The 21,602-nt window shown below is 35.3% G+C and overlaps 1 long non-coding RNA gene across 1 annotated transcript in view; it reads right to left on the bottom strand.

Annotated features, from left to right (window-relative positions):
• Positions 1 to 21,602, bottom strand: part of LOC141389065 (uncharacterized) — a 236,239-nt gene that overhangs the window by 10,395 nt on the left and 204,242 nt on the right. Inside the window, exon 2 of the long non-coding RNA XR_012408979.1 lies at positions 16,427 to 16,522. This is a non-coding gene — a long non-coding RNA (uncharacterized lncRNA). The remainder of the gene's footprint in view (positions 1 to 16,426; positions 16,523 to 21,602) is intronic.

The following is a 21,602-nucleotide window of genomic DNA, read 5'->3' as shown; positions in this document are numbered from 1 at the left end:
ACAGTTTACACCAATTTCGAACGGTGTTATCTTACGAAACCACTTGTATATAAGTTTTACATGGCTGAAATACTAAGTAAATGTCGCCAACATTACTGAGGGTTATTTTGCCACAGTTGAACATTTTGATGTTACCTGGCCTGAGAATCGAACCGCAGACTTCTTGAGTGCAAGGCGGGTGTGCATACCACTGCACCACAGTGGCACCCCTTATGCATGACACCAACGATAAAACTCGAACGAATCACCGTAGAGCGATATAAGGCGAATCATCAACTGAACAGAAAACATCATCGTCAAAACAGAAATTAAAAAAATAAAGTTTTGTTTATACAATTTTTGTTTTATTTACTTTCTACAAAAAAACAAGTGTCGTTAAACAAATGGCCTTAGCCAAAGTAGTTAATAGGTGTTGACTGGTAATACCCCTGTCAATGCCAATAGCCATCAATGGCGACCAGTGAACAGAAGAACACTACAAAAATTACACAACTGCCTTGTTTACACTGCCGTCTTACAACAACAAATGTTGGGGTCATTTTTGTTGTCGCTTTGCGTTTCAATCCTCTGCTCAAACATAAGAATATATGTATGTATGTGTGTGTACAGCTCCACTAATGCAAAATGCAGGTGTTTTTCTGTATCAGTTATGGAAAAGGTAAATACAACAAGGGTATTCAAATTTAAACCCCTTTTCTCTAGCCATTATCATCACAATGAAGTTGATGGGTTGCGACCCTTTCATGATGGATTATAATATTTTTTTCTCTGTTATTATTGTTTAGTTTGTCCTCCCCATCCAAGTTGTGTAACTTGAGCCCATTGAACTTGCCTATTGTCGGAAAGCATGCTTTTTGTGGTCATTAAGAAAATGCTAATTAATAGTCGTAAAACTTGAAATAACTTCCGTCTTTAGTTCTGGTGGCCGGGTGTTTCTTTTGCGAATGTCGAATAATAGGAAGAAGAAAACCATTCTGAAATCTTTTTCACATTCATCGTCAGGATATTATGTACTCTTAATAAACGCTAATTGTTGCCGCTATAATTGTTTGTGCAATGAACGACTTGTGGAATATATTTCGAAAAAAGTGAAATTAAGAAGAGAATTAACAAGTCTTCGAGGTAAGAAGTGGATTAAAGGCTCAATTAAATGTAGTTAAGGGATATATACTTAATATTTATAGCATATTAATTAACAGTTATATTTATATATTTAAACTATTTCTTAAATTATGGATAAAATACACTATTCTCTATGTGCATATAGATCACCGACGTAGCCTGGGGGGCGGGGTTCCCGGGCCCCCCGAAATGATTTTCGATCCCGTAGGATATTAGCTTATGCTACACATTATTTTTTAATTTTTATACCCTCAGCCTTTAGGCTATGAAGGGTATACATATACACTTTCATACGGGCAAAATGTGCCTCATCGAAATAATGGTTTTAGACCCCAAGTATGTTTGGACGAAATGTGTTTCAGACAATTTGGAGTCGATTGAGCAATGTCCGTCCGTCTGTCTGTCTGGCTGTCTGGATAACTCTCGAAGGGATGAACCGATTCGGTTCAAATTTTGGCTTTCGTAATATTTTGTCCAAACTTAGTTTAAGTTCGAAGATGAGCTATATCGGTCCACTCCTTCCGGTACCTCCTCCACAAGAGTTCGAAAATGTTCGGAAAATTTGTACGCACGATAACTCTTGAAGGGTGTAACCGATTTGGTCCATACTTTGCCCATCGTGGAGCGTGTACCAGACTTATATCAGGTTTTAATATGGACTCAATCGGTCCACTCCGTCGGGTACCTCCCATAAAAAATTTTGGAAAAGTTCAGTTTAGGAACATCTCTCGATTCGCTTTGATTTTTGCTTTAGCAACTTGTATTCACTGCCCTCCATACGACGGTATAAGTTTCATCAGGGGCAAGTCCATACTTCCTGAGAAAATAGCCTGAAAGTTGCAAAAAACCCCTATGACACCGTGTGAGGAGGATGGAGGGCAAAATAACTCTCGAACAGGTCTGCCGATTCGGTCCAAAGTTTGGCCTTAGTAATATTTTGTCCACACATAGCTTATGTTCGAAGATAAGCTATATCGGTCCACTCCTTCAGGTACCCCCACAAAAAGTTCAAAAATGTTCGGAAAATTTTTTCGTACGGTAACTCTTGAAGGGAGTGGCCGAATTGGTCCATACTTTACACATCCTAATATATCTACCAGATATAGATAAGGTTCAAATATGGACTATATATATCTACTCCATCCGGTACCTTCCACTCAAAATTTCGGATACATGTTCACTTTAAGACCTGCTTTCGAATCACTTTGATTTTTGTTGAAGCAACTTGCATTCGCTGCCTCAATTGCGATGGTAAAAGTTGTTTCAGGGGCAAGTTCATACTTCTTGAGCAAACATCCCTGAAGTTCTAAAAAACCCCTATGGTACCATATATAGTGTAAACACGTGCAATGGTATAACTGTTTATATCAACAAAACAGATATATCATATACATAACAGATATAATATGATATAAATGTGGGAATGAGTGGAACAGTTATGATATTGTTTGGGTTGTGTATACTCACAATAACATAACTGTTAGAAACAGTTCTGTGTTGTATATGAACGAGTGAGAACTTTATTTGTTTTTTCGTTCTCAAATATCTGTTGTACAACAGATATTTTTCAAATACTACAGATACCAACAGATACTATAGTTGTAACAGGCATGTGTGAATAAGTTCTAAGTAAAAATTCATAAAAAATTAAATTTTTAAACATTTTTATTATTTAGGGGATAAAAAAATATTAAAGACATGAACTCTTACAACTGAACGCACCAATTTGAATGTTTTTCTGGTTTCAGTGAGTGGAATGTACGAGGGCTACTAGAAAAGTTTCCGACCTAATAATGAAAACGCGAATATTTATCAAAAATAGTTTTATTATATTCCAAATATTTATTGCAAATAGTTTTCAGAGAGGTGCAAAAAATGACACCCAATTTTTTCGGAATTAGTTTTTTTTTTATTTATTAATTAACTATTAATATTATTATAATTTTTTTTATTGTTCTATGGATATTTATGAAATTAGTCGTATTATGTACATTAATCACAAAAACATTCGATTGTATACAAGTAAATGACTAAAAATTGACTTTGAAAGTGAATGCAATGAAAATGAATCTATAGCATTCACATCCCCGAACGTGTTAAATTGGTGTGGTACTGATTAAAAAGAGAGGGATATAGACAGAGTAACATAATTGCTTTCCTATGGTTAGTTTAACAAATACTTAAATATTATATGTGCCTACAACATCCCGGAAGGGAGAAGGCATACTTCTTCCATATCAATGAATGCACAGCGATTCATATTGGCACAATAATATCGGACCTACTTTTATCGCCGAGTCCGAACGGAGTATCTTACGACACAACTTGTAAATAAGTTTTCATGGAAGGGATAAGGAATACTTCTTCCATATCAAGTCCGAGCCCGAACGGAGTATCTTACGACACAAATTGTAAATAAGTTTTCATGGCTGAAATACTCAGGCCACCACCGCCGAAAATGTTGTTGTTCTGGTCGGGGATTGACCTTAAGAGAATAATACCTTCAAAAGCCCTTAAAACTAGAGTTGTATAGTTCATGAACGAACTAGTTCAATTGAACGATTCATTGAAAAGAGCGTATGAACTAAATCAGTCGATATAGTTCATTATAGTTCAATAGTTCACTGAACTATAATCAGTCGGTGACCGTACGATCAACGAACGATTCACAATCTAGTTCAACATGTCGTTCACAAATACATAAAGTGACGGCGTCGTCTATTTTATGGGATGCCTTCGTAATGTGATCAGTTTGTTTCAGCGTGACCGCTGGAAATTTTCAAAAAGTGTCACAAAAAGTATCATTTCTAGAAAAAAGTGGCACATGTGTTTCGAAAAAGTAGCACAAAAAGTGGCACACATTTTTCTTGTTATTAAAAACGGAAAACAATTGTTCTTTTCCAGAACCTGCAAGAAGCTACTATTTTTTACTAAGATAAAATTATTTTCTTTATGTTTTTGGAAAAAAAATAGTAAAACAAAGTAGATTCTTGCAGTTCTGGAACAGACCTTAACTGCAACAATTAGTATATAAATATAAATAGTAAGTCCCAATCCACATTAAGCAAGTTTACTTGCGGCAAGTCTCTGTTTGTAGGAGGAGGGGATAGGAAAAGGAAAAAATGACCGTACTGGCAATTATCAGGATATTCTTTTTATATTTTTCGTTATTTACATTGTTTGCCGGAACATAATTGCTTGTATAAGAGGCAAGTTTAAAAGGAAACGAGTAAAATGCCGCAAGGAAAATTGCCTAATGTAAATCGAGACTAATTAATATACAATATATTATATACATTCTAAAAACATTCTTTGAACTGCTAAGGACTACTAACCCAAAAATAATATTGAATCACAGTTATTATATAATTACTTGCAAAATATTGGTTATTTTCCCTCTAATAAGGAATCCACACAATTTTTTTTCTTATTGTACTGAATGAATTATCCGTAGAAATTCCCACAAAATTATTCCACGGAAGGTAATGACACTATAATGTAGATAGGATAACATTGCAAATATCTTTACTTGATAAGAAGTGTCTTGAGTGTACCCGTTATGCGGATCAAACTGCCTGACTACCATTACCAAACATTTTTGTTTGCCGCATGTTGCTTCAACTCCCTAATTCCAAATCGTTTAGTTCGACGCTTTTTCTACACTCCCTTGTGATTAAACTTGAGATTACATTACAATATATCTAATTTAAAAAATAGTGGCACAAGGTATGAAAAAGTGTCACAAATTTTCAAAAAGTGGCACATTTGGTATCAACGTAAAAAAGTGGCACAGAAGTATCAATGCCGAAAAAAAGTGTCAAAATTGATACTTTAGTGGCACAACGGTCACACTGGTTTGTTTATGTTTTGGATCAAGGTACATGGAATAGCTGTCCGAAAATGAAGATTTCTACAAAAGCATAGGGACATAACATATTACAATATGTCGAATCGATTACCTAATGAATCTGCCTATTGGATAGAAAAAAGGGGAAAAATAAAAAGAAACACACACGCACAAAGCTTTTTCGCAATGACAATTTCTACACACACACACAACAAAAGATTTTTTGCCAGCCACCTAAATGAAGGATGTTTTTTTCTAAAATTAATTAATCATTCTTTAAGAATGCAATAAAACTATGTAAATGTAATATTTTTGTTATGAAGTAGTTAAATTATATTAGTCTTTTGTTTGTTTGTATTTGGTGTATGTATGCGTTTTCATCAAACGACCGATTAAGAGCCGGTGAACGATTTTTATCCGAATGATTGAACTGGACAGTGAACTATGAACTAGATTACTGACCTAGTTCAGTTTAAAGAGCTGAGCTATTGAACTAGATCTTTCAAATGAACTAGATTGTACAACTCTACTTAAAACGACGCGTCACTTTGTAAAGAAGGGGTTGTTCCAAGCTGAATGGACCTACAATACATTTACCGAAGTATTATCCACCTGCATACTTCGGACATTAAAGTCATTTCCACAGAAGTACAGTCATGGGGCTATATCGGTGTACGAGCAGGCTGATAAAGAATATATACACTTTATATGATCTTAAATTATTATTTCGAGGAGTTACAAACAGAATGACAAACATAATATACCCTCCATAACAAATTAAACGATTTTGTTATTCCTAATGGTTTTCATAATGCAGAATTTGTTATTGGTCCATGGAATGATTCTAAAGAAATTCGAAATTCACATTTTTGATTTGTTTTGTAGTACTCGGTCCAGTAGCACCATGTCTAACCAGATTTTGTATACTGACTTTCGGGTCAAATAAGTTATAGGTGCTTTATATGTGCATATCATTATTATTTTAATTTTAGGAACGCGATATCTTATAGAGAATTTTACGGTCGTTGTCTTTTGCTTTAGTCACTTTTTGGTAAGGCTCACAGTTTTTGAGATATATAAAAAAAAACCAAAAATATGACCTATGACCATGAATAAGTTTCTTCGCACGCATGGGATCAACAGAGATTTTTAGGACCTCATTTGTAATGACAAATCCTACTTTCCCACCAAAATTCAGCTCTGTGGGAATTTTTCTATTTCAATTCCTATTTTGTTTGGGCTACATACAATAAATACTTATTGTGTCACACCAATATCCATTTATATCAGTTTGTACAAACCAGATATAAACAAATATGTTCCTTTTTTCTGTCTATACCAACTCATATCATACCTGTTTGAAAAAGTATCAGTATCAACTTGTAACTGAAACTACATTCTACATATCCATACTCACTCAATGTTGTTAAATGTCGGAACTGATATATTCAGTTGTATCCATGCAGGTGTTTAATATAGTGGCTGGAGATCCATTCTTTTTAGTATCTCCTCCGCAAAACTGTTGATATTATTTTTGTCAGTTCAAACGCCCAAAATTCTTAAAACTCCCTAAATACATGCGTTTTTTGGAAAAAAATTGTTTCAATATACACAGGCTGAGGGTATATCTCTGTCGGCAAAGCCGACTGATACTTTTTTACTTGTTGAATAAAATTTTAAAATGTTTTAAATTTTTTAAGAAATATGTAAAGTATTTGGAGGAGAGAATTATTTAACTACATTGGTATACTTATTGTCCAACATATTTGAAAGTATAAAGACTAATGAACACGTTAGGCTTTTTGAGCAATTTTCCGCATAGTTGTTAAGTTTTTCAATTCAACAAAAAAATAAAAAAAAATTCGAATGATAGTAAAATCAAGATTATTGAGGTTAAAGTTTATATTTTATTCATTGCATATTATTTCCCATATTTCGAAATTACATTGAATTTCATCTTCAGGGATTTTTCTGTCGATTACACATTGAATTGTATTTTGGGAAGTACTTTCAATGGATACACACTTCCAGAAATGTTCCTTTTTCCTTCTTCGACAAAGGACTTTGTGACGACAATCGAAATTAAAAAAAAATGGTTGGAAAGAGATTCTTCTTCGTCAAAATCTCAACAAGTATCAGCCGGCTTTGCGGACAGGTATATACCCTGACCCTGTGTGAACTGAAACTTTTATCTATGGACAGACCGAAAAACGGCTATACAACCAAAATCCCTTAACCCAAAGCTATTTATTATTAGGTTTTCAGAATTGTGTAGCCATTTACGGACGTATGAACTTGCCAACAAAATATGGATTTTATCATTGATCACAATTGTTGCGGTGAAGGTACCTGAAGAAATGGACCTGACCAACATAGTTTATTTTGGAGGTAGATATTATTTTGCGGGTCATTTCTTTTAAAAGATATTGCGCCCACCAGCCATTTCAGTTCTTCACCAATGTGGTTCATTATCGAACTTAAACTAATTTTGGACAAAATATTACTAAATCCAAAGTTTGGTCCAAATCTGTTGCTCCATTCAAGAAAAATTACACATACCGCATTAGCTTCAAATTGAAATTCTTGAAATTTGAGGGAAAATACCAGAATGAGTAGACTGAAAATCACCATCTTCGAACTTTATATAAGGTTCGCAGAAATATCGCGATAAACAAAGTTTGGACCAACGTAGTATCCGATTCGAAAGTTGTCGTGTGCACCAACAACTACACATGATTGCCGTATGTGTTTTTTACAGCTTTTGGGCCATTTTCTCTGGAAGTATGGACTTCCCGCTAAAAAACTTGTATTGTTGTAATAGAGGACCCGAGAATGCTTGTCACAAAAAAAGCAAAGCGCTTCCCGAAAGGTCTTTTTGTTTATTAATTAATTAATTTTATATTTTTACTTAAAACTAAATTATTAGCATAAAGGAAGTGAAGCCATATTTACTAATTATCCGGAGAGGTCTTAAACTGCACTTCTCTGAAAATTTTAGAAATACTCGGTGGAAGGATATCGTAAGAGTGGATAGATATTGTCCATATTAGAAGTTGATCAAAATTTGGACTAAACATCACGAAGGCCAAATTTTGGACCGAATCGGTTGATCTGTTCGAGAATTATCGTGTTCTCCAGACAGCCACCCAGATGGACGAACATAACTATGTGGACTCCAAATTTTCTGAAACACATTCCTCCCAAACACTCTTTGCCCTTAAAACCATTATTTCGATGAGGCAAAAATGTAGATTGGGAAAAATTGTGTTTATGGATTTTTGCTAAAAGAATGTATACATGTATACATGTTGCCAGAGTTTTCCTAGTTCCTTATCAACTTATAAGAAGATCCAAGATGGGAAACCAGAATTTCTATAGGAGAAGTCCTACGATTGTTCCGCGATTGGGTGATAGAATTTCATCATGGATAGACTCACTATTGCTCAGCATAAGCTCTCTATCAAGAAAACCACTATCAGCCTTCAGAAATTCTTTGCGATAAGATCTTTGATTGGACACCAAAATATTCTTAGGGAAATAACTGCAATTGGATTCTTTATGACAATTACAACGATTGGATTTCTGAAATTGACCATATTCTGACACGGCAGCGTGACAAAAAACAAAAAAGAAGACACGTGTCTCGGCGTTTTTTTCCTTTATTTATATAACTCTTAAAAATAAATATACTTGTAAATATAAAAAAATACTACTGGATAACGCCATGATATCCGAACGTTCCCTCTGCATAAATCATTTCTCTACTAATCCCATTTTCCTTCCGTAAATTGCTCAATATAATTGGAGTGGAGAATTGAAACCATGATTTTGAACTTTTGTGAAGTAGGAAAAAAAGGAAATGTCCTCAATATTCCATGTAAACAACAAAATTAAATGTTTTTCCGATTGTAAGGTTTTCCGATTGTATACTCTTTCTTTTGGTCTTACCGTAGTGATATCACTGAATTAAATAACATTCACTGTATTTGTGAGTAATTTGATAAATGATACACCCAAATATATATGCGATTATTAATATACCCATTGTTTTGAATATATATTAACTCTGATATATTGTCAAAAAAACAAGGGACATTGGCCTAGAAGTCTTACGTCATTTTAATTAAAATATAAAAATTAACATTATTTCATCAGTAATATAAGTCTAAAATAAGGTTTACGTCTTTGCTAAATAAGAAATTTTCGCTAACATGAACTTTCAAAATTTTGGTCAGGTGGGAGAGAGAAAAAGAGATTTACTTCATTTATCCTTAGCTCGCAAAAACTTACGAAAGCATCATTTCTGTACTATACTGTTTTGACTAAGTTTCCATTGATTGAAAGCCATAATACGAATTAACTTAGGAACCTTGGACATTCAATCCCTACCCAGCAAATTTTGAAGGAAGGGGTCCCATGCGATGGCTTGATTTCATGGCATCTTTTGCATTGGTTCAAACGAAGTCGTGAAAGATCCGATTTTTTCATTGGCATTTGAACCGATTCCATCGATCCAATAGAGATGAATTTTACACATTTTTCTAAATATATAAGATTATTTATTTACAATAGGCTTGATGTTGTCGGAGACTAGAAATCACAACCAACGTTGCTAAAACTTTGTCGTAATGATAATGTCATTGCAAACGGTTGATGAAAACAACATGTCAAAGCATTGGTGGAAATGACATGCCAAAGCATTGGTGAAAATGACATGCTTTGGATCCAAAAATGAATAGCATCTATTGGCGTCCACGCTCATATAAAATTCATCGATAAAAATGCTAAAAAGATGACATGCCAGATCACTTTCACCCATGATTGAATGGCATTTTTTGTATCGAACATTTTGCTGGATAAATTATACCCTACACCACCACTGTATTGAGGTAAATGTGAACAATTTGTAGCTTCTAAGCTCTTCTTCTAGGGTATTCTCTGGGCGGTCATCGTTGTTCTTTTGATCATCTGACAACACACAATATTAAATTACAGCAATCTAGGTTGGAAAATTCGACAAAAAATTCGAACTGAAATTGTTATCAAAGGGTCATAGTGGCCTAAAAACATTATAAGTAAAATATTTGGGTCCTAGGTCCAAAATTCCGCGTGGTTGTCATGTAATGAATCATTCTGAATTGAAGTGTTTTACTGTTACCAACACATTTTTCAACCGAATTTGCTGTAATTCTGTACCAAGAATTTTGTATGCATAGTAAACCTCCCTGCGAAAAATTGTCAGGATTGGTCCATTATTTGGTATACTCCCTATATGTTTTTTATATCGATTTATTTAGGCAGATGTCAACCAAATATTCTAAGCGAATATGTTCTTATAATGAACTCAGACTTCAGAACACCATGTTATAAAAAAATGTCATATCGGTCCACTTTTGACCACAGCTTCCATATAGGGTTATCATCCTTTTCTTGGTACTTTATAACATTTAACCACATTTGTCTGCAGAATTTCTTGTAATAATGCATTTTTGGTTCTCTGTGCGGGGAAAATCTCCACTTTTTAGCGTGGCCCAACATTAGGGTGTCCCAAAAATAAATTAAGTTATTTGTTAAAGTAAATACCCCAAATCTTTTTTCTTTAGCGAGTTTTCATTACAGGTCTAATTTACCATGACCATAGAAATTGCTAATAGCACAAAAAACATTACATTGAGACTAAATGTAAGAAAGGATAATAAAATTACTTAAAAATATTCCGAAAAATATAAATTCAGCAACTAAAAAAGGGAGTTAAACTTTTGGACATAACTGCCAAAACCGCAAATTTCCGCAAAAAGTCTATACAGTTTTGAAATCTACAGGCGCTAGGCCCCAGTTTGGTACCAGTGGCAATTCTTGCGAATTTTTGGAAAGTAACTTAAACTTTAAGGAAATCCATACATCTATATTAAATATTTTCATTTTGACCGATATTATAACCAAAATAAATGGCAACCCTTGCAATTTAGAGGAACTTTCATAAGTTGAAAAACGAAGCTAAGACAATTTACTAAATGATTCAACTTAAGTTAAGGTGTTAATAATAGTCTTTTGTTTCATAAATTTGCTCAGAATATAACCATTATTTTCTCATTATACCCTACACCACTATGTGGGGAGGGTATTATAAGTTGGTTTTGCCCAAAAAGTTTGTAACGCATCGAAATAATGGTCGTAGACCCATACTTATATATACCAAAATGAATGTCTCGACGAGCTGAGTCGATCTGGCTATGTGTGTCCCTCCGTCAGTCCGTCCGTCCGTCCGTCTGTCCGTCTATCCGTCTGTCCATCTAAACCTTGTAATCACGCTACAGGTCGCAATTTTGATCGGATCGTCAGGAAATTTTGCATGTTGATGGGGGTCCCGGAGGGGAAGAAGCCTATTGATTTTGGTGATGGTCGGATAATATTTAGGGGTCGGAAAGGGCAAAAAACTTAGGTGGATAAAAAGACAACGTTTTTTTCCAAAGCGAATATCTCAGCTTCTATATGGGGTATACCAAAAGCAAAACCTGACAATTAAAGTAGAAAATATCACCTTTCTAATGATGGAAAGTAGGTGCTCGTAGGTGATAAAACAACGAAGATATTACCATAGTAGCAAATGAAACGCCAATTTTCATTTTTGCGATTTTAATTATATTGACGAATATGACAGCGTTAGTTGTAAACTTTCCAAAAGCAAAGCCTGACTATGAAAGAAATAACGGAGATATCACAATAGTCGGTAATACATCCCATTTTTCCACTTTTAAAGAAATCATGCTAGAGGTCGTAATTTTGATCGGATCTTCACCAAATTTTGGGTGTTGATGTGGGGCCCGCAGAGGAAAAAGCCTATTTATGTTGGTGATGGTCGGATAATATTTAGGGGTCGGAATGGTCAAAAAACTTTTTTGGAGAAAAAGACAATGTTTTTTTCCTAACCGAATATCTCAGCTTCTATAGAGGGTATGCCAGAAGCAAAACCTGCTAATGAAAGTAGAAAATGTCGCCTTTGCAACGATGTTAAGTAGGTTGTTGTAGGTGGCCAAACAACAAAGATATCGCAATAGTCGCTTATAGAACCCAACTTTGCATTTATTCGATTTTAATTCTAATGACGAATAACTCAGCTTTTGTTAGATACTTTCCAAAAACAAAACCAGACTATGAAAGTAGAATATCCTGTCTTTACAATGATGCAAACTAGGTCGGCGTAGGTAACCAAATGACGGAGATATCGCAATAGTCGGTAACACATCCCATTTTTTTATTTTTTTGGAAATCACGCTATAGGTCGCAAATTTGATCGGATCGTCACGAAAATTTAAGGGTTAATGGGGGTCTCACAGTTGAAGAAGCCTATTGCTTTTGGTGATGGTCCCATAATATTTAGGGGTCGGAATAGGCAAACACTTATTTGGAGAAAAGTCAACATTTTATTTCAAAGCCGATATCTCTGTTTCTTTAAGAGGTATATCAAAAGCAAAACTAGGCAAGGAAAGTAGAAAACATCACCTTTACAACGATATAAAGTAGGTTGTCGTAGGTGGTCAAATAGCAGAGATATGGCAATAGTCGATAATGCATCCCATTTTCCGATTTTTTGAAGAAGCCTACTGATTTTAATGATGGTCGGATACTATTCAGGGGTCGGAATGGGCAAAAACTTATTTGGAGAAAAGGTCTACGTTTTATTTCAAAGCCAATATCTCTGTTTCTTTAAGAGGTATATCAAGAGCAAAACCTGACAAGGAAAGTAGAAAATATCACCCTTACAACGATGTAAAGTAGGTTGTCGTAGCTGCTCAAACAACAGAGATTTCACAATAGTCGGTAATGCATCCCATTTTCTGATTTGTTTGTAATCACGCAACAGGTCGCAATTTTGATCGGATCGTCACGAATTTTTTGGGAGTGGATGCGGGTCCCACAGAGAAATAAGCCTATTTAGTTTGGTGATGGTCGGATAATATTCAGGAGTCGGAATAAGCGAAAAGCTTATGTGGAGGAAAGTCAACGTTTTTTCTTATGCGAATATCTCCGCTTCTGGTTGGAGTATTCCAAAAGGAATACCCGTCAATGGAAGAAGAAAAGATCTCGTTTATATTGATGAAAAGTATGTTGATGTAAGTGAGCAAACCGAGATATTGCAAAATTCAGTAATAAACCCAATTTTTCCATTTTTTGTAATTACGCAACAAGTTGGAATTTTGATCGGATAGTGACAAAATTTTGGGGGTAGATGGGGGCCCCACAGAGGAAGGGTCGGAATGGGGAAAAACTCATTTGGAGACAAATTCAAAGTTTTATTCTTTGTCAATATATCGGCTTCTAGTAGTGGTATTCCAACGGCAAAACCTGTCAATGGAAGAAGAAAATATTACCTTTACATTGGTGTAAAGCAGGTTGGCGAAGGTGGTCAAACAAGGGAGATACCACAATAGTGGATAATGCATCCAATTCTTCCATTTTTTGCAATCAAGCTACAGGTCGTAATTTTTATCGGATGGTCACGAAATTTTGGTTGCTTATGGGGGGTCCAAGAGAGAAAGAGGCATATTATTTTTGGTGGTAGTCGGATTATATTCCCTAAAAGAAATGTTTACCAGTGAAAAGCTTACGCACAGGGGTAGTGGTGTAGGGTATCACATGGTCGGTCCCATCCCGACTATAGCCTTTGCTCACTTGTTTCTATCTGAATTGTACGATTAGATGATTATGAACTCGATGACATTTAAAACTTTCCAAGGACTATGACCAAAGATTAAGCACTTCTGTCGGCACCAACTTATGAAAATTCGTAAATTTTGTTTTCTCGAAAACAAGTAAAAAATTATCATTCTGGTTTGCCGACGTAGATATAACCTAATCCCGTTTGAGTTGAGACTTTTATCTACTCGTATAGACAGATCGAATACGGGCTTCATAACCAATATCTCTGTCCTAAAAATTGTGTAGTCAGAGAGTTTCAGAATTTCGTGGACTTTTTTGGACGTATACACTTTCCGACAAAAATATCGAAACATTTGTGTATAAAACTTCACGATTGCGAGCGTTGCGAATAATTGTTTATGTTGGGGTCATAAATTTGACTTCGATAAGAGCGCAAAAGTTTTGCACTTTTGTGGAGAAGATACCTGAAAGAATGGTCCATTTGGGAAGTGGACCTAATTTTGGAAGTCATTCCTTTTGATAGTTATCGTGCCAATCCGTCATTTTAGTTGGTCATGGTAATATTTAGAGCTTTTGAACCGTTATGTCAGGAAGCATGGACTTACCCACGAAAAATAGAATATCGCTGTAAGCAAAACCGCAAGGGTTAGCATTGGCCAAAATGCCCAATGGATTCTGGAACACTTATATTGAAATTTTGTGAGGGAGGTATCCGAAGATGTTGTCCCATATAGACCTTCTTGGTACTTGCTACACATATGTATGTACGTCCGGAAGTAATTTTAGGATGTTCAAAGTTTCGGTGAAATTGGATATTGAAATTTTGTATGGGAGGTTCCTGAAGGTGTGAACCGATATAATCCATATTCGAACCTAATATGTGTACATGGGGCCCCCTATGCCCCCCTACGTACGTCCCTGGCTCCCATAGAAAGGTACCGCCCGATTTGTGGTATTTTGACGATTTTGACCAAATGAACCAACTGGTTTCGATATTATTTTGCATTTTGAGTTCTGAGTAATTAAACTACCTCCTTGCAAAAAATATTCAATATAAGTCCACGTTTAGGTATAGCCGCCATATAAATGTACCCACAGATTTTCGGTATTTTGAAAATTTTAGCGAAATTTTCCAACTGATTTGGCTGTAATTTGGCACTTTAAGTTCTGAGTGAACCAAATACTCCATGCAAAAAATGGTCAATATCGGTCTACGTTTAGCTATAGCCCCCATATAAACGTACCTCCCGATTTTCGAAATTTGGACGATTTTACCCACATTTTCCAACCGATTTGGCTGTAATTTTGCATTGTGAGTTCTGAGTGAGCAAAATACAGTCCTATGGGGCTATATAGAGACTGGGGCCTATTCCGACAAATTTCAGGTGTGGAAAGGTTTCTACCCCAACGAAAACTTAATACAAAATTTCAGCCATTTCGGCGGGATATTGAGGGTAAAACCTTTACAGTACCGTTCTATGGGGGCTATATGAAAACGTGGACCTATACTGACAAGTTTCGGGTTGATAGTTTTATACCCCCAACGAGCCATTTCGGTGCGATACTGAGGCTAAAAACCTTGTAAATATCGAAAATCTTGAGGCACTGATTTGCCTTTTGAGGGGGAGGTACCTGAAGGAGTGGACCGATATAACCCATCTTCGAACTTAAACTAAGTTTGGACAAAATATTGCGAACGGTTGATCCGTTCGGGAGTTATCGTACGCACCAGCTAGCCGGGCAGACAGAAAGACAGACGGACGGACATTGCTAAATTGACTCAAAATTGTCTGAAACGGTTTTTCGAATACGGATGCTTGTGGTCTAAAACCATTATTTCGATGAGGCCGATTTTGCCCGTATGAAAGTGTATATACCCTTGTTAGCATAAATGATGAGGGGATAAAAACAATTCTATGCAGAAGTATTTTATAGGTCCAAAGGAGCATCTACCATTTTTCCATTTCTGTTGAACAATGGAGTTAAACCTTCAAAATACCGAATATCGGGATGTACGAAAACGTGCATCTGTACGTACAATTCTCTGTACAAATGTTATTTACTCACAACGAAAATTAAATACCAAATTTGAGAGTAAAACATTTAAGTTACCGAAAATCGGGAGGTACCGTTCTGTGGGGCAATATCAAAATGTGGATATTCGCCCACAAATGTTTGAATACAAGTGTTGCAGCCCAAACGACTAGTTCAAAATGTCAGCCATTTTGTAAGATAATGTGGTTGAAACCTTAAAAATACCGAAAATCGGGAGATACGGTTCTATGTGGCTATATCAAAACTTGGACCATTTTCAATGTCAAACACCCTAGGAGTAATATAAGCTACGGTTCCGAAATTATACAGCTCTATATTAAATATTGCGAACTGGCAAATTACCTATCAGTAATGTTAGCGACATTTCCTGAGTATTTAAGCCATGAAAAACGTATCTACAAGTGGTGTCATAAGACACGCCGTTCGGACTCGACAATAAAAAGTAGGTCCCATATCATTGAGCCAATATGAATCGGGGTGCACTCATTGATATGAGAGAAGTCTCCCTTGTCCCTTCAGGGATGTTTGTGGAGCAATTATTATTATCTTAGCATAGGTCCATTGTATTTCCGAAAAGATTTTTTTCTAGTAGTATTTTCGAAAATGATTAAAATAATTTTCCTGGGGATGCTTTTCCTCTGCACACATTTAGGTTAAGCACATTTTAGGTTATTCGTTTGTACAAGCAAAATTTCAACAGTGCATTTCAAACAATTATACGCACAACTTTTACTTACTCACATTTTGCAACTTACGTTAACTCTACAAAAATGGGCATTTCTGTTATTCATCCTTTCTTATCTTAAAATATTTCTGGTTGCTTTGCAGATAACTCATCTGGAATGAGAAAAACAAAACATGAAATTAACGAGATGAACATAACGTAATAAATTATGAAGATTATCAAAGTAAAACAATCTACAACAAGTATAATAACATCCAGTTTTAAATTACTGCAACAATTTTCTTTGATATGGAAAAAATTAAGCCAAATATGCAGAGAGAAAAAAGTTCTTCAACTGTTGCAAAAGACTGAGTGAAAAACGTGATATTCTTAAAAGTCTGAGGAGCTGAGAAAACCTACATTTCTTCAAAAAGTTTTGATGCATGCAAAAAAAGAAAATGAAAGTAAATAGATTCAGGATTTTTTGGATGCAATCACTTGGATTTGTACATCAGTGTGGATTTAGCGACTAAGAGTTTTTCATCTGTAGAGGGTTACAATAATTACAAATGGGTTACAACTTGACTGTATTTTGTTTGAGTCAGTGTTTGTTACTTTATTTAGAGACCTTTTCAAATTTTTCTTATCAAAAGTATTGATTACGAAATAAAACATAAAAGCTATTTGTATATTGTAAAAACCAAATTTCTTTTGCAATTCCAATTGAAAAAAATTAAAAAAATTGTGAGCACTTCTACGATTTTTATACCCTCAGCATTTACATATGCTAACGAGGGTATATACACTTTCATACGGGCAAAATGTGCCTCATCGAAATAATGGTTTTAGACCCCAAGTATGTTTGGACGAAATGTGTTTCAGACAATTTGGAGTCGATTGAGCAATGTCCGTCCGTCTGTCTGTCTGGCTGGCTGGAGCGCACAATAACTCTCGAACGGATGAACCGATTCGGTTAAAATTTTGGCTCTCGTAATATTTTGCCCAAACTTAGTTTAAGTTCGAAGATGGGCTATATCGGTCCACTCCTTCCGGTACCTCCCCCACAAAAGTTCGAAAATGTTCGGAAAATTTGTGAGCACGATAACTCTTGAAGGGAGTAACCGATTTGGTCCATACTTTGCCCATAGTGAAATGTCTACCAGACTTAGCTAAGATTTCAATATGGACTCAATCGGAATATTCCTTCGGGTACGTCCCACACAAAATTTCGGAAAAGTTCGGTTTAGGACCATCTCTCGAATCGCTTTGATGTTTGTTTTAGCAACTTGTATACACTGCCCCCATACGACGGTACAAGTGTCATCAGGGGCAAGTCTATATTTCCTGAGAAAATAGCCTGAAAGTTGCAAAAAACCCGTATGACACCGTGTGTAGTGGTTGGAGCGCAAGATAACTCTTGAACGAATCTGTCGATTCGGTCCAAAATTTGGCCTTAGTAATATTTTGTCCAAACATAGTTTAAGTTCGAAGATAGGCCATATCGGTCCACTCCTTCAGGTACCTTCCCCTCAAAAGTTCAAAAATGTTCGGACAAATTGTTCGTACGGTAACTCTTGAAGGGAGTGGCCGAATTGGTCCATACCTTACACATCCTAATATATCTACCAGATATAGATCAGTTTCATATATGGACTATATTTGTCCACTCCATCCGGTACTTCCCACACAAAATTTCGAATAAGTTCACTGTAAGACCTGATATCGAATCACTTTGATTTTTGTTGATTTTTGCATTCGCTGCCTCAATTACGATGGTAAAAGTTTTTTGGGAGCAAGTCCATACTTCTTGAGCAAACAGCCCGAAGAGTGTAAAAATCCCCTATGGCACCATATGTTGTGGCTGGAGATCCACTTCCATAACGGTCAATGTCGGTCCATTCCTTTCATTATCTCCTCCGCAAAACTTTTGGTCCTTAATCCTAATCAACATTTTTGTCGGTTCAAACGCCAACAATTTTTAAAACCCCTTAAATACATACGTTTTTTGGGAAAAAAAATTGTTTCAATATACACAGGCTGAGGGTATATCTCTGTCGGCAAAGCCGACTGATACTTTTTTTCTTGTTGGAAAAAATTTTGGTTTCAAATCCCTTCGCGTTCATAAAATTGGCCGATGCGCACAAAAGTTACAGCGGTTTTTATTCTCATAAAAAGAAAAAATATTTAAAAAGGTCTTATTTATTTTTATGATAAAATGAATGCATAACTCGTTAACAACATTCCATATATCGACACCTCCAAATAATAGTATGCTAAGTCTAAAAAGTGAGTTTTGCAGAAGAAGCTCTCAAAGTGTGGAAATTTTTTTGAACTTCATTACTATGCTAAGTCAATATTTGTTTATAACTTCTGTTCGGATTGACCGATCATTACCAAAATTTGACAGAATTTAAGTTAAAGGACGTTCGACACCTCCAAATAATAGTTTGCTTATTCTGAACAGTGAGTTTTGCAGGACAAGCTCTAAAAGTTTGGAAATTTTTTTGACCTTCATTACTATGCTAAGTAAATATTTGTTTATAACTTCTGTTCGGATTGTCCGATTATTACCAAAATTTGACAGAATTTAAGATAAAGGACGTTAAATATAAAAATGTAAAGAACTTGAAAACATGCTAAGTCTACTTAGCATACTATTGTTTGGAGGCGTCGATATATTCGTAGATGTTTAAGTGTTTACAAAATTTATTTTTATTTAAGCGGAAAATCGACAAATAATAAAAAAATCGTGAAGTAAATCCAAGTGACCCTGCCCCAAAATATGTACAATGCTTAAAAAATATATACAATATCTGGACAACACACAGTGGTTCCAGTCATTGACCAAAAAAATCAAAACAATTTACGTGCAAATAAATATATTTAAAACAAATACCAAAAACGAAACCAATACCTATTGCAAAATATTATATTGGACTGTGAAGGAGGAGTTAGTTACAGTATTTCCCTCTTATATGCACCCCGGATATAAGCATTCCCCGGTTAATAGCATTGAAATTTGTGCAAATGTTATTTTTGGTTCAAAATACATTGGCATTATTTCGATATATGCATCCCGCTTATATGCATTCCCCTCTTATAAGGACTTGAAATTTGGTCATCATTCTTTCATTTTCGCTTAAACAAATTCGTTTGTATGCACCGGCTCAAAACAATTTGGATGATAGTAAAATTTTTCATAGGCGTTAAATATGGTAAACATATACGTGAAAAAGACAGTAAAGTGGAGAAATACTCGTGAAGAAATCTTAATATAAAACGCAAAATGAGCAGGCAGTCTTCGAAATGCGTGCGTTTAGAGCTGTTCTTTCAGCCAATATGCTTTTACAGAAAGCTGAGCTAATTGCAATAAAAATAAATAAACCATTTACTCGATCTACTGACTGGTTATGGCGGTGGTAAAAAGGCAAACATTTTTTGACAAATTTAGAGAATCAATGAATATTGTTTACTCAGTTAAAAAGGCATGTTTTTGTATTTACATACGATGTGATTTTTGACAAGCAGTAACAACCTACAATGTTATAAATGTAATAAGTATTATTCGTAAGGCTGTCAAGCAAGCCAATAAATTTCTTCATGAAGTAGAATATATAGAGCAGTTCTATTTTAGACAATGCACAGGCAAAAATAATGGACTTTTTATATCCTCCACCATAGTATGAAGTGTGTTTTAACTTTGTTTTTCCGTTTGTAAATCATTGAAGTAATCATTTGCTACACTGTAAAGTATAAATATTCTTTATCAGGGTAAAATTCGGATTCGATCTATGCATTTCCGTTCCTCCGTCTAGAATGCTGAAATTTTGGAAAGATGAGTCTTTTGTTTGCAGTTCGAGTTTTGGTATAGCCCCCATATAACAGTACCGTCCGATTTCAGGTATTTTGAGGTTTTCATCTACATTTTCAGACCGAATTAGCTATAATTTTGCATTTATGTTTCCAAGTTTTGGTATAGCCGTCATATATCGGTACCGTCCGATTTTAGGTATTTTGAGGTTCTCAGTGGTCAAAAGACTTCTTTGCCTAAAATTGTGAACATTGGTACTTTCGTAACAGCATGAAAACTAATTATTCTATATTAGGTCAGAATATTTCATGGTTTGGCCTGGCCGAACCATTAGGAATAAAAATAATTAAGATTCTTCTCTTTTTAAATATTCGTAACTTCCGAGCCTAATACTACACAAAGAAGTGGGATGTTTTCTTATGAATGAAATGGCTTTTTTTGTTTGATTAATATATGCACCGATAGTGCTTATAAGCGGGATTTGTATATAGGCACTGATTGTGCTTATAAACGGGATTTCGATATATGAATCCCCCGCTTATATGCACTTCTTTGCTTGCATTTTCCACAGTGCTTATATCCGAGAAATATTGTAATAGCTTATTTATACCCTACACCACAATGTGAAAAGGGTATTATAAGTTTGTTTTTCGAAAAATTCATGTAACACCGCGAAATATTCGTCGTAGATCCCCCATGTGGTATACCAATCATCACGAAGTTTTGTATGGAGGTCGGGTTCAGACCAGAATAGACGCCTATAGTTTTTGGCGATGATCGTGAATATTTAGGGGGTGAAATGGACCAAATATTTACCCAATTATGTAGCATCTCTATAGGTGATCGGCGGGGAATTGTAAGTACGGTTTAGGATTACGATAAAGAATATGCCTGCAATTGTAGATAATGGTCAGATAACATTTAGAGGTTTAAATGGACTAAAACATTTGTGTGATTTTTTTAATATAATGACTTTATATTTATTGCTGGAACACATGTTTCAATCACGTAAGTTATATTTGAAAGTGGAACTCTTGACCTTTCCATTGATTTAAATTATGTTGATGTACGTGGTCAGATAAAAGAGTTACATCCAGGGTTTCGGAGTCGAGGTATTTTTGGCTCGACTCCGACTCCAGACGATTTTTTTTTCACGACTCCGGCTCCGACTCCGACTCCGATAATGAATTCATATACCACTAAAAATGAATATTTTGGCCTATATAGGCTAATGTGTTAGTTTTTCCTTACATATTCATACATTCGAACATATTGTTTCTTCCGAATCTTACATTGGCAAATAACAAAGTTTGAAAGTTTTCTCTTTTGCCCGAGTATATTCTGGATGGACTACTTCAGCGTGAGAAAATCTTTAAGCTTTCAAAATATCGCTTATAACGTAGTCGTTTATAACGTCATATCGGTTATAACGACGATATCTA

Source organism: Musca autumnalis, unplaced genomic scaffold (genome assembly GCF_047663935.1).
Source record: "Musca autumnalis isolate F117 unplaced genomic scaffold, ASM4766393v1 scaffold_1, whole genome shotgun sequence".
Classification (NCBI taxonomy): Eukaryota; Metazoa; Arthropoda; class Insecta; order Diptera; family Muscidae; genus Musca; species Musca autumnalis.
Note: the sequence above shows the minus strand (reverse complement) of the source record. Positions and strands in the feature narration are given on the sequence as shown.